Consider the following 14445-nt stretch of genomic DNA (forward strand, 5'->3'; position numbering starts at 1 on the left):
GAAGGAATCGAAGTGTAGTTTAAAACGAAAGAAACGGAGATGAAAAACTCCAAGTATTTTGAGAGTTATGATGGAAATAGTTAGACTCGCGCTTTGGTTTAGCAATTTACTGACCTACCTCCGATTGATTGACCATAACTCTCTCAATTTAACTCTTAATTCATTGAAATTAGTTTCATTTCGAAGGAATCAAAGTGTAGTTTAAAACGAAAGAAACGGAGATGAAAAATTCCAAGTAGTTTGAGAGTTATGATAGAAATAGTTAGACTCGCGCTTTGGTTTAGCAATTTACTGACCTACCTCCAATTGATTGACCATAACTCTCTCAATTTAACTCGTAATTCATTGAAATTAGTTTCATTTCGAAGGAATCGAAGTGTAGTTTAAAACGAAAGAAACGGAGATGAAAAACTCCAAGTATTTTGAGAGTTATGATGGAAATAGTTAGACTCACGCTTTGGTTTAGCAATTTACTGACCTACCTCCGCTTGATTGACCATAACTCTCTCAATTTAACTCTTAACTCTTTGAAATTAGTTTCATTTCGAAGGAATCGAAGTGTAGTTTAAAACGAAAGAAACGGAGATGAAAAACTCCAAGTATTTTGAGAGTTATGATGGAAATAGTTAGACTCGCGCTTTGGTTTAGCAATTTACTGACTTACCTCCGATTGATTGACCATAACTCTCTCAATTTAACTCTTAATTCATTGAAATTAGTTTCATTTCGAAGGAATCGAAGTGTAGTTTAAAACGAAAGAAACGGAGATGAAAAATTCCAAGTATTTTGAGAGTTATGATAGAAATAGTTAGACTCGCGCTTTGGTTTAGCAATTTACTGACCTACCTCCGATTGATAGACCATAACTCTCTCAATTTAACTCTTAACTCATTGAAATTAGTTTCATTTCGAAGGAATCGAAGTGTAGTTTAAAACGAAAGAAACGGAGATGAAAAACTCCAAGTATTTTGAGAGTTATGATGGAAATAGTTAGACTCGCGCTTTGGTTTAGCAATTTACTGACTTACCTCCGATTGATTGACCATAACTCTCTCAATTTAACTCTTAATTCATTGAAATTAGTTTCATTTCGAAGGAATCGAAGTGTAGTTTAAAACGAAAGAAACGGAGATGAAAAATTCCAAGTATTTTGAGAGTTATGATAGAAATAGTTAGACTCGCGCTTTGGTTTAGCAATTTACTGACCTACCTCCGATTGATAGACCATAACTCTCTCAATTTAACTCTTAACTCATTGAAATTAGTTTCATTTCGAAGGAATCGAAGTGTAGTTTAAAACGAAAGAAACGGAGATGAAAAACTCCAAGTATTTTGAGAGTTATGATGGAAATAGTTAGACTTGCGCTTTAGTTTAGCAATTTACTGACCTCCCTCCGATTGATTGACTATAACTCACTCAATTTAACTCGTAATTCATTGAAATTAGTTTCATTTCGAAGGAATCGAAGTGTAGTTTAAAACGAAAGAAACGGAGATGAAAAACTCCAAGTATTTTGAGAGTTATGATGGAAATAGTTAGACTCGCGCTTTGGTTTATCAATTTACTGACCTACCTCCGATTGATTGACCATAACTCTCTCAATTTAACTCTTAATTCATTGAAATTAGTTTCATTTCGAAGGAATCGAAGTGTAGTTTAAAACGAAAGAAACGGAGATGAAAAACTCCAAGTATTTTGAGAGTTATGATGGAAATAGTTAGACTCGCGCTTTGGTTTAGCAATTTACTGACCTACCTCCGATTGATTGACCATAACTCTCTCAATTTAACTCTTAATTCATTGAAATTAGTTTCATTTCGAAGGAATCAAAGTGTAGTTTAAAACGAAAGAAACGGAGATGAAAAATTCCAAGTATTTTGAGAGTTATGATAGAAATAGTTAGACTCGCGCTTTGGTTTAGCAATTTACTGACCTACCTCCGATTGATTGACCATAACTCTCTCAATTTAACTCGTAATTCATTGAAATTAGTTTCATTTCGAAGGAATCGAAGTGTAGTTTAAAACGAAAGAAACGGAGATGAAAAACTCCAAGTATTTTGAGAGTTATGATGGAAATAGTTAGACTCACGCTTTGGTTTAGCAATTTACTGACCTACCTCCGCTTGATTGACCATAACTCTCTCAATTTAACTCTTAACTCTTTGAAATTAGTTTCATTTCGAAGGAATCGAAGTGTAGTTTAAAACGAAAGAAACGGAGATGAAAAACTCCAAGTATTTTGAGAGTTATGATGGAAATAGTTAGACTCGCGCTTTGGTTTAGCAATTTACTGACCTACCTCCGATTGATTGACCATAACTGTCACAATTTAACTCTTAATTCATTGAAATTAGTTTCATTTCGAAGGAATCGAAGTGTAGTTTAGGACGAAAGAAACGGAGATGAAAAACTCCAAGTATTTTGAGAGTTATGATGGAAATAGTTAGACTCGCGCTTTGGTTTAGCAATTTACTGACCTACCTCCGATTGATTGACCATAACTCTCTCAATTTAACTCGTAATTCATTTAAATTAGGTTCATTTCGAAGGAATCGAAGTGTAGTTTAAAACGAAAGAAACGGAGATGAAAAACTCCAAGTATTTTGAGAGTTATGATGGAAATAGTTAGACTCGCGCTTTGGTTTAGCAATTTACTGACCTACCTCCGATTGATTGACCATAACTCTCTCAATTTAACTCTTAACTCATTGAAATTAGTTTCATTTCGAAGGAATCGAAGTGTAGTTTAAAACGAAAGAAACGGAGATGAAAAACTCCAAGTATTTTGAGAGTTATGATGGAAATAGTTAGACTCGCGCTTTGGTTTAGTAATTTACTGACCTACATCCGATTGATTGACCATAACTCTCTCAATTTAACTCTTAACTCATTGAAATTAGTTTCATTTCGAAGGAATCGAAGTGTAGTTTAAAACGAAAGAAACGGAGATGAAAAACTCCAAGTATTTTGAGAGTTATGATGGAAATAGTTAGACTCGCGCTTTGGTTTAGCAATTTACTGACCTACCTCCGATTGATTGACCATAACTCTCTCAATTTAACTCTTAATTCATTGAAATTAGTTTCATTTCGAAGGAATCGAAGTGTAGTTTAAAACGAAAGAAACGGAGATGAAAAACTCCAAGTATTTTGAGAGTTATGATGGAAAAAGTTAGACTCGCGCTTTAGTTTAGCAATTTACTGACCTACCTCCGATTGATTGAACATAAGTCACTCAATTTAACTCGTAATTCATTGAAATTAGTTTCATTTCGAAGGAATCGAAGTGTAGTTTAAAACGAAAGAAATGGAGATGAAAAACTACAAGTATTTTGAGAGTTATGATGGAAATAGTTAGACTCGCGCTTTGGTTTAGCAATTTACTGACCTACCTCCGATTGATTGACCATAACTCTCTCAATTTAACTCTTAATTCATTGAAATTAGTTTCATTTCGAAGGAATCGAAGTGTAGTTTAAAACGAAAGAAACGGAGATGAAAAACTCCAAGTATTTTGAGAGTTATGATGGAAATAGTTAGACTCGCGCTTTGGTTTAGCAATTTACTGACTTACCTCCGATTGATTGACCATAACTCTCTCAATTTAACTCTTAATTCATTGAAATTAGTTTCATTTCGAAGGAATCGAAGTGTAGTTTAAAACGAAAGAAACGGAGATGAAAAATTCCAAGTATTTTGAGAGTTATGATAGAAATAGTTAGACTCGCGCTTTGGTTTAGCAATTTACTGACCTACCTCCGATTGATAGACCATAACTCTCTCAATTTAACTCTTAACTCATTGAAATTAGTTTCATTTCGAAGGAATCGAAGTGTAGTTTAAAACGAAAGAAACGGAGATGAAAAACTCCAAGTATTTTGAGAGTTATGATGGAAATAGTTAGACTCGCGCTTTGGTTTAGCAATTTACTGACTTACCTCCGATTGATTGACCATAACTCTCTCAATTTAACTCTTAATTCATTGAAATTAGTTTCATTTCGAAGGAATCGAAGTGTAGTTTAAAACGAAAGAAACGGAGATGAAAAATTCCAAGTATTTTGAGAGTTATGATAGAAATAGTTAGACTCGCGCTTTGGTTTAGCAATTTACTGACCTACCTCCGATTGATAGACCATAACTCTCTCAATTTAACTCTTAACTCATTGAAATTAGTTTCATTTCGAAGGAATCGAAGTGTAGTTTAAAACGAAAGAAACGGAGATGAAAAACTCCAAGTATTTTGAGAGTTATGATGGAAATAGTTAGACTTGCGCTTTAGTTTAGCAATTTACTGACCTCCCTCCGATTGATTGACTATAACTCACTCAATTTAACTCGTAATTCATTGAAATTAGTTTCATTTCGAAGGAATCGAAGTGTAGTTTAAAACGAAAGAAACGGAGATGAAAAACTCCAAGTATTTTGAGAGTTATGATGGAAATAGTTAGACTCGCGCTTTGGTTTATCAATTTACTGACCTACCTCCGATTGATTGACCATAACTCTCTCAATTTAACTCTTAATTCATTGAAATTAGTTTCATTTCGAAGGAATCGAAGTGTAGTTTAAAACGAAAGAAACGGAGATGAAAAACTCCAAGTATTTTGAGAGTTATGATGGAAATAGTTAGACTCGCGCTTTGGTTTAGCAATTTACTGACCTACCTCCGATTGATTGACCATAACTCTCTCAATTTAACTCTTAATTCATTGAAATTAGTTTCATTTCGAAGGAATCAAAGTGTAGTTTAAAACGAAAGAAACGGAGATGAAAAATTCCAAGTATTTTGAGAGTTATGATAGAAATAGTTAGACTCGCGCTTTGGTTTAGCAATTTACTGACCTACCTCCGATTGATTGACCATAACTCTCTCAATTTAACTCGTAATTCATTGAAATTAGTTTCATTTCGAAGGAATCGAAGTGTAGTTTAAAACGAAAGAAACGGAGATGAAAAACTCCAAGTATTTTGAGAGTTATGATGGAAATAGTTAGACTCACGCTTTGGTTTAGCAATTTACTGACCTACCTCCGCTTGATTGACCATAACTCTCTCAATTTAACTCTTAACTCTTTGAAATTAGTTTCATTTCGAAGGAATCGAAGTGTAGTTTAAAACGAAAGAAACGGAGATGAAAAACTCCAAGTATTTTGAGAGTTATGATGGAAATAGTTAGACTCGCGCTTTGGTTTAGCAATTTACTGACCTACCTCCGATTGATTGACCATAACTGTCACAATTTAACTCTTAATTCATTGAAATTAGTTTCATTTCGAAGGAATCGAAGTGTAGTTTAGGACGAAAGAAACGGAGATGAAAAACTCCAAGTATTTTGAGAGTTATGATGGAAATAGTTAGACTCGCGCTTTGGTTTAGCAATTTACTGACCTACCTCCGATTGATTGACCATAACTCTCTCAATTTAACTCGTAATTCATTTAAATTAGGTTCATTTCGAAGGAATCGAAGTGTAGTTTAAAACGAAAGAAACGGAGATGAAAAACTCCAAGTATTTTGAGAGTTATGATGGAAATAGTTAGACTCGCGCTTTGGTTTAGCAATTTACTGACCTACCTCCGATTGATTGACCATAACTCTCTCAATTTAACTCTTAACTCATTGAAATTAGTTTCATTTCGAAGGAATCGAAGTGTAGTTTAAAACGAAAGAAACGGAGATGAAAAACTCCAAGTATTTTGAGAGTTATGATGGAAATAGTTAGACTCGCGCTTTGGTTTAGTAATTTACTGACCTACATCCGATTGATTGACCATAACTCTCTCAATTTAACTCTTAACTCATTGAAATTAGTTTCATTTCGAAGGAATCGAAGTGTAGTTTAAAACGAAAGAAACGGAGATGAAAAACTCCAAGTATTTTGAGAGTTATGATGGAAATAGTTAGACTCGCGCTTTGGTTTAGCAATTTACTGACCTACCTCCGATTGATTGACCATAACTCTCTCAATTTAACTCTTAATTCATTGAAATTAGTTTCATTTCGAAGGAATCGAAGTGTAGTTTAAAACGAAAGAAACGGAGATGAAAAACTCCAAGTATTTTGAGAGTTATGATGGAAAAAGTTAGACTCGCGCTTTAGTTTAGCAATTTACTGACCTACCTCCGATTGATTGAACATAAGTCACTCAATTTAACTCGTAATTCATTGAAATTAGTTTCATTTCGAAGGAATCGAAGTGTAGTTTAAAACGAAAGAAATGGAGATGAAAAACTACAAGTATTTTGAGAGTTATGATGGAAATAGTTAGACTCGCGCTTTGGTTTAGCAATTTACTGACCTACCTCCGATTGATTGACCATAACTCTCTCAATTTAACTCTTAATTCATTGAAATTAGTTTCATTTCGAAGGAATCGAAGTGTAGTTTAAGACGAAAGAAACGGAGATGAAAAACTCCAAGTATTTTGAGAGTTATGATGGAAATAGTTAGACTCGCGCTTTGGTTTAGCAATTTACTGACCTACCTCCGATTGATTGACCATAACTCTCTCAATTCAACTCTTAACTCATTGAAATTAGTTTCATTTCGAAGGAATCAAAGTGTAGTTTAAAACGAAAGAAACGGAGATGAAAAACTCCAAGTATTTTGAGAGTTATGATGGAAATAGTTAGACTCGCGCTTTGGTTTAGCAATTTACTGACCTACCTCCGCTTGATTGACCATAACTCTCTCAATTTAACTCTTAACTCTTTGAAATTAGTTTCATTTCGAAGGAATCGAAGTGTAGTTTAAAACTAAAGAAACGGAGATGAAAAACTCCAAGTATTTTGAGAGTTATGATGGAAATAGTTAGACTCGCGCTTTGGTTTAGCAATTTACTGACCTACCTCCGATTGATTGATCATAACTCTCTAAATTTAACTCTTAATTCATTGAAATTAGTTTCATTTCGAAGGAATCGAAGTGTAGTTTAAAACGAAAGAAACGGAGATGAAAAACTCCAAGTATTTTGAGAGTTATGATGGAAATAGTTAGACTCGCGCTTTGGTTTAGCAATTTACTGACCTACCTCCGATTGATTGACCATAACTCTCTCAATTTAACTCTTAATTCATTGAAATTAGTTTCATTTCGAAGGAATCAAAGTGTAGTTTAAAACGAAAGAAACGGAGATGAAAAATTCCAAGTAGTTTGAGAGTTATGATAGAAATAGTTAGACTCGCGCTTTGGTTTAGCAATTTACTGACCTACCTCCAATTGATTGACCATAACTCTCTCAATTTAACTCGTAATTCATTGAAATTAGTTTCATTTCGAAGGAATCGAAGTGTAGTTTAAAACGAAAGAAACGGAGATGAAAAACTCCAAGTATTTTGAGAGTTATGATGGAAATAGTTAGACTCACGCTTTGGTTTAGCAATTTACTGACCTACCTCCGCTTGATTGACCATAACTCTCTCAATTTAACTCTTAACTCTTTGAAATTAGTTTCATTTCGAAGGAATCGAAGTGTAGTTTAAAACGAAAGAAACGGAGATGAAAAACTCCAAGTATTTTGAGAGTTATGATGGAAATAGTTAGACTCGCGCTTTGGTTTAGCAATTTACTGACCTACCTCCGCTTGATTGACCATAACTCTCTCAATTTAACTCTTAACTCTTTGAAATTAGTTTCATTTCGAAGGAATCGAAGTGTAGTTTAAGACGAAAGAAACGGAGATGAAAAACTCCAAGTATTTTGAGAGTTATGATGGAAATAGTTAGACTCGCGCTTTGGTTTAGCAATTTACTGACCTACCTCCGATTGATTGACCATAACTCTCTCAATTTAACTCTTAACTCATTGAAATTAGTTTCATTTCGAAGGAATCAAAGTGTAGTTTAAAACGAAAGAAACGGAGATGAAAAACTCCAAGTATTTTGAGAGTTATGATGGAAATAGTTAGACTCGCGCTTTGGTTTAGCAATTTACTGACCTCCCTCCGATTGATTGACCATAAATCACTCAATTTAACTCGTAATTCATTGAAATTAGTTTCATTTCGAAGGAATCGAAGTGTAGTTTAAAACGAAAGAAACGGAGATGAAAAACTCCAAGTATTTTGAGAGTTATGATGGAAATACTTAGACTCGCGCTTTGGTTTAGCAATTTACTGACCTACCTCCGATTGATTGACCATAACTCTCTCAATTTAACTCTTAATTCATTGAAATTAATTTCATTTCGAAGGAATCGAAGTGTAGTTTAAAACGAAAGAAACGGAGATGAAAAATTCCAAGTATTTTGAGAGTTATGATAGAAATAGTTAGACTCGCGCTTTGGTTTAGCAATTTACTGACCTACCTCCGATTGATAGACCATAACTCTCTCAATTTAACTCTTAACTCATTGAAATTAGTTTCATTTCGAAGGAATCGAAGTGTAGTTTAAAACGAAAGAAACGGAGATGAAAAACTCTAAGTATTTTGAGAGTTATGATGGAAATAGTTAGACTCGCGCTTTGGTTTAGCAATTTACTGACCTACCTCCGATTGATTGACCATAACTCTCTCAATTTAACTCGTAATTCATTTAAATTAGTTTCATTTCGAAGGAATCGAAGTGTAGTTTAAAACGAAAGAAACGGAGATGAAAAACTCCAAGTATTTTGAGAGTTATGATGGAAATAGTTAGACTCGCGCTTTGGTTTAGCAATTTACTGACCTACCTCCGATTGATTGATCATAACTCTCTAAATTTAACTCTTAATTCATTGAAATTAGTTTCATTTCGAAGGAATCGAAGTGTAGTTTAAAACGAAAGAAACGGAGATGAAAAACTCCAAGTATTTTGAGAGTTATGATGGAAATAGTTAGACTTGCGCTTTAGTTTAGCAATTTACTGACCTCCCTCCGATTGATTGACCATAACTCACTCAATTTAACTCGTAATTCATTGAAATTAGTTTCATTTCGAAGGAATCGAAGTGTAGTTTAAAACGAAAGAAACGGAGATGAAAAACTCCAAGTATTTTGAGAGTTATGATGGAAATAGTTAGACTCGCGCTTTGGTTTATCAATTTACTGACCTACCTCCGATTGATTGACCATAACTCTCTCAATTTAACTCTTAATTCATTGAAATTAGTTTCATTTCGAAGGAATCGAAGTGTAGTTTAAAACGAAAGAAACGGAGATGAAAAACTCCAAGTATTTTGAGAGTTATGATGGAAATAGTTAGACTCACGCTTTGGTTTAGCAATTTACTGACCTACCTCCGATTGATTGACCATAACTCTCTCAATTTAACTCTTAATTCATTGAAATTAGTTTCATTTCGAAGGAATCAAAGTGTAGTTTAAAACGAAAGAAACGGAGATGAAAAATTCCAAGTATTTTGAGAGTTATGATAGAAATAGTTAGACTCGCGCTTTGGTTTAGCAATTTACTGACCTACCTCCGATTGATTGACCATAACTCTCTCAATTTAACTCGTAATTCATTGAAATTAGTTTCATTTCGAAGGAATCGAAGTGTAGTTTAAAACGAAAGAAACGGAGATGAAAAACTCCAAGTATTTTGAGAGTTATGATGGAAATAGTTAGACTCACGCTTTGGTTTAGCAATTTACTGACCTACCTCCGCTTGATTGACCATAACTCTCTCAATTTAACCCTTAACTCTTTGAAATTAGTTTCATTTCGAAGGAATCGAAGTGTAGTTTAAAACGAAAGAAACGGAGATGAAAAACTCCAAGTATTTTGAGAGTTATGATGGAAATAGTTAGACTCGCGCTTTGGTTTAGCAATTTACTGACCTACCTCCGATTGATTGACCATAACTCTCTCAATTTAACTCGTAATTCATTTAAATTAGTTTCATTTCGAAGGAATCGAAGTGTAATTTAAAACGAAAGAAACGGAGATGAAAAACTCCAAGTATTTTGAGAGTTATGATGGAAATAGTTAGACTCGCGCTTTAGTTTAGCAATTTACTGACCTACCTCCGATTGATTGAACATAACTCACTCAATTTAACTCGTAATTCATTGAAATTAGTTTCATTTCGAAGGAATCGAAGTGTAGTTTAAAACGAAAGAAATGGAGATGAAAAACTCCAAGTATTTTGAGAGTTATGATGGAAATAGTTGGACTCGCGCTTTGGTTTAGCAATTTACTGACCTACCTCCGATTGATTGACCATAACTCTCTCAATTTAACTCTTAATTCATTGAAATTAGTTTCATTTCGAAGGAATCGAAGTGTAGTTTAAGACGAAAGAAACGGAGATGAAAAACTCCAAGTATTTTGAGAGTTATGATGGAAATAGTTAGACTCGCGCTTTGGTTTAGCAATTTACTGACCTACCTCCGATTGATTGACCATAACTCTCTCAATTTAACTCTTAACTCATTGAAATTAGTTTCATTTCGAAGGAATCGAAGTGTGGTTTAAAACGAAAGAAACGGAGATGAAAAACTCCAAGTATTTTGAGAGTTATGATGGAAATAGTTAGACTCGCGCTTTGGTTTAGCAATTTACTGACCTCCCTCCGATTGATTGACCATAAATCACTCAATTTAACTCGTAATTCATTGAAATTAGTTTCATTTCGAAGGAATCGAAGTGTAGTTTAAAACGAAAGAAACGGAGATGAAAAACTCCAAGTATTTTGAGAGTTATGATGGAAATAGTTAGACTCGCGCTTTGGTTTAGCAATTTACTGACCTACCTCCGATTGATTGATCATAACTCTCTCAATTTAACTCTTAATTCATTGAAATTAGTTTCATTTCGAAGGAATCGAAGTGTAGTTTAAAACGAAAGAAACGGAGATGAAAAACTCCAAGTATTCTGAGAGTTATTATGGAAATAGTTAGACTCGCGCTTTGGTTTAGCAATTTACTGATCTACCTCCGATTGATGGACCATAAATCACTCAATTTAAATCGTAATTCATTGAAATTAGTTTCATTTCGAAGGAATCGAAGTGTAGTTTAAAACGAAAGAAACGGAGATGAAAAACTCCAAGTATTTTGAGAGTTATGATGGAAATAGTTAGACTCGCGCTTTGGTTTAGCAATTTACTGACCTACCTCCGATTGATTGACCATAACTGTCACAATTTAACTCTTAATTCATTGAAATTAGTTTCATTTCGAAGGAATCGAAGTGTAGTTTAGGACGAAAGAAACGGAGATGAAAAACTCCAAGTATTTTGAGAGTTATGATGGAAATAGTTAGACTCGCGCTTTGGTTTAGCAATTTACTGACCTACCTCCGATTGATTGACCATAACTCTCTCAATTTAACTCGTAATTCATTTAAATTAGGTTCATTTCGAAGGAATCGAAGTGTAGTTTAAAACGAAAGAAACGGAGATGAAAAACTCCAAGTATTTTGAGAGTTATGATGGAAATAGTTAGACTCGCGCTTTGGTTTAGCAATTTACTGACCTACCTCCGATTGATTGACCATAACTCTCTCAATTTAACTCTTAACTCATTGAAATTAGTTTAATTTCGAAGGAATCGAAGTGTAGTTTAAAACGAAAGAAACGGAGATGAAAAACTCCAAGTATTTTGAGAGTTATGATGGAAATAGTTAGACTCGCGCTTTGGTTTAGCAATTTACTGACCTACATCCGATTGATTGACCATAACTCTCTCAATTTAACTCTTAACTCATTGAAATTAGTTTCATTTCGAAGGAATCGAAGTGTAGTTTAAAACGAAAGAAACGGAGATGAAAAACTCCAAGTATTTTGAGAGTTATGATGGAAATAGTTAGACTCGCGCTTTGGTTTAGCAATTTACTGACCTACCTCCGATTGATTGACCATAACTCTCTCAATTTAACTCTTAATTCATTGAAATTAGTTTCATTTCGAAGGAATCGAAGTGTAGTTTAAAACGAAAGAAACGGAGATGAAAAACTCCAAGTATTTTGAGAGTTATGATGGAAATAGTTAGACTCGCGCTTTGGTTTAGCAATTTACTGACCTACCTCCGATTGATTGACCATAACTCTCTCAATTTAACTCGTAATTCATTGAAATTAGTTTCATTTCGAAGGAATCGAAGTGTAGTTTAAAACGAAAGAAACGGAGATGAAAAACTCCAAGTATTTTGAGAGTTATGATGGAAATAGTTAGACTCACGCTTTGGTTTAGCAATTTACTGACCTACCTCCGCTTGATTGACCATAACTCTCTCAATTTAACTCTTAACTCTTTGAAATTAGTTTCATTTCGAAGGAATCGAAGTGTAGTTTAAAACGAAAGAAACGGAGATGAAAAACTCCAAGTATTTTGAGAGTTATGATGGAAATAGTTAGACTCGCGCTTTGGTTTAGCAATTTACTGACCTACCTCCGATTGATTGACCATAACTCTCTCAATTTAACTCGTAATTCATTTAAATTAGTTTCATTTCGAAGGAATCGAAGTGTAATTTAAAACGAAAGAAACGGAGATGAAAAACTCCAAGTATTTTGAGAGTTATGATGGAAATAGTTAGACTCGCGCTTTAGTTTAGCAATTTACTGACCTACCTCCGATTGATTGAACATAACTCACTCAATTTAACTCGTAATTCATTGAAATTAGTTTCATTTCGAAGGAATCGAAGTGTAGTTTAAAACGAAAGAAATGGAGATGAAAAACTCCAAGTATTTTGAGAGTTATGATGGAAATAGTTAGACTCGCGCTTTGGTTTAGCAATTTACTGACCTACCTCCGATTGATTGACCATAACTCTCTCAATTTAACTCTTAACTCATTGAAATTAGTTTCATTTCGAAGGAATCAAAGTGTAGTTTAAAACGAAAGAAACGGAGATGAAAAACTCCAAGTATTTTGAGAGTTATGATGGAAATAGTTAGACTCGCGCTTTGGTTTAGCAATTTACTGACCTCCCTCCGATTGATTGACCATAAATCACTCAATTTAACTCGTAATTCATTGAAATTAGTTTCATTTCGAAGGAATCGAAGTGTAGTTTAAAACGAAAGAAACGGAGATGAAAAACTCCAAGTATTTTGAGAGTTATGATGGAAATAGTTAGACTCGCGCTTTGGTTTAGCAATTTACTGACCTACCTCCGATTGATTGACCATAACTCTCTCAATTTAACTCTTAATTCATTGAAATTAGTTTCATTTCGAAGGAATCGAAGTGTAGTTTAAAACGAAAGAAACGGAGATGAAAAACTCTAAGTATTTTGAGAGTTATGATGGAAATAGTTAGACTCGCGCTTTAGTTTAGCAATTTACTGACCTACCTCCGATTGATTGACCATAACTCTCTCAATTTAACTCGTAATTCATTTTAATTAGTTTTATTTCGAAGGAATCGAAGTGTAGTTTAAAACGAAAGAAACGGAGATGAAAAACTCCAAGTATTTTGAGAGTTATGATGGAAATAGTTAGACTCGCGCTTTGGTTTAGCAATTTACTGACCTACCTCCGATTGATTGATCATAACTCTCTAAATTTAACTCTTAATTCATTGAAATTAGTTTCATTTCGAAGGAATCGAAGTGTAGTTTAAAACGAAAGAAACGGAGATGAAAAACTCCAAGTATTTTGAGAGTTATGATGGAAATAGTTAGACTTGCGCTTTAGTTTAGCAATTTACTGACCTCCCTCCGATTGATTGACCATAACTCACTCAATTTAACTCGTAATTCATTGAAATTAGTTTCATTTCGAAGGAATCGAAGTGTAGTTTAAAACGAAAGAAACGGAGATGAAAAACTCCAAGTATTTTGAGAGTTATGATGGAAATAGTTAGACTCGCGCTTTGGTTTATCAATTTACTGACCTACCTCCGATTGATTGACCATAACTCTCTCAATTTAACTCTTAATTCATTGAAATTAGTTTCATTTCGAAGGAATCGAAGTGTAGTTTAAAACGAAAGAAACGGAGATGAAAAACTCCAAGTATTTTGAGAGTTATGATGAAAATAGTTAGACTCGCGCTTTGGTTTAGCAATTTACTGACCTACCTCCGATTGATTGACCATAACTCTCTAAATTTAACTCTTAATTCATTGAAATTAGTTTCATTTCGAAGGAATCAAAGTGTAGTTTAAAACGAAAGAAACGGAGATGAAAAATTCCAAGTATTTTGAGAGTTATGATAGAAATAGTTAGACTCGCGCTTTGGTTTAGCAATTTACTGACCTACCTCCGATTGATTGACCATAACTCTCTCAATTTAACTCGTGATTCATTGAAATTAGTTTCATTTCGAAGGAATCGAAGTGTAATTTAAAACGAAAGAAACGGAGATGAAAAACTCCAAGTATTTTGAGAGTTATGATGGAAATAGTTAGACTCACGCTTTGGTTTAGCAATTTACTGACCTACCTCCGCTTGATTGACCATAACTCTCTCAATTTAACTCTTAACTCTTTGAAATTAGTTTCATTTCGAAGGAATCGAAGTGTAGTTTAAAACGAAAGAAACGGAGATGAAAAACTCCAAGTATTTTGAGAGTT

This window comes from Tasmannia lanceolata, unplaced genomic scaffold (assembly GCF_043159265.1).
Source record: "Tasmannia lanceolata isolate RefF3 unplaced genomic scaffold, GAP_Taslan_0.1 ptg000044l, whole genome shotgun sequence".
Classification (NCBI taxonomy): domain Eukaryota; kingdom Viridiplantae; phylum Streptophyta; class Magnoliopsida; order Canellales; family Winteraceae; genus Tasmannia; species Tasmannia lanceolata.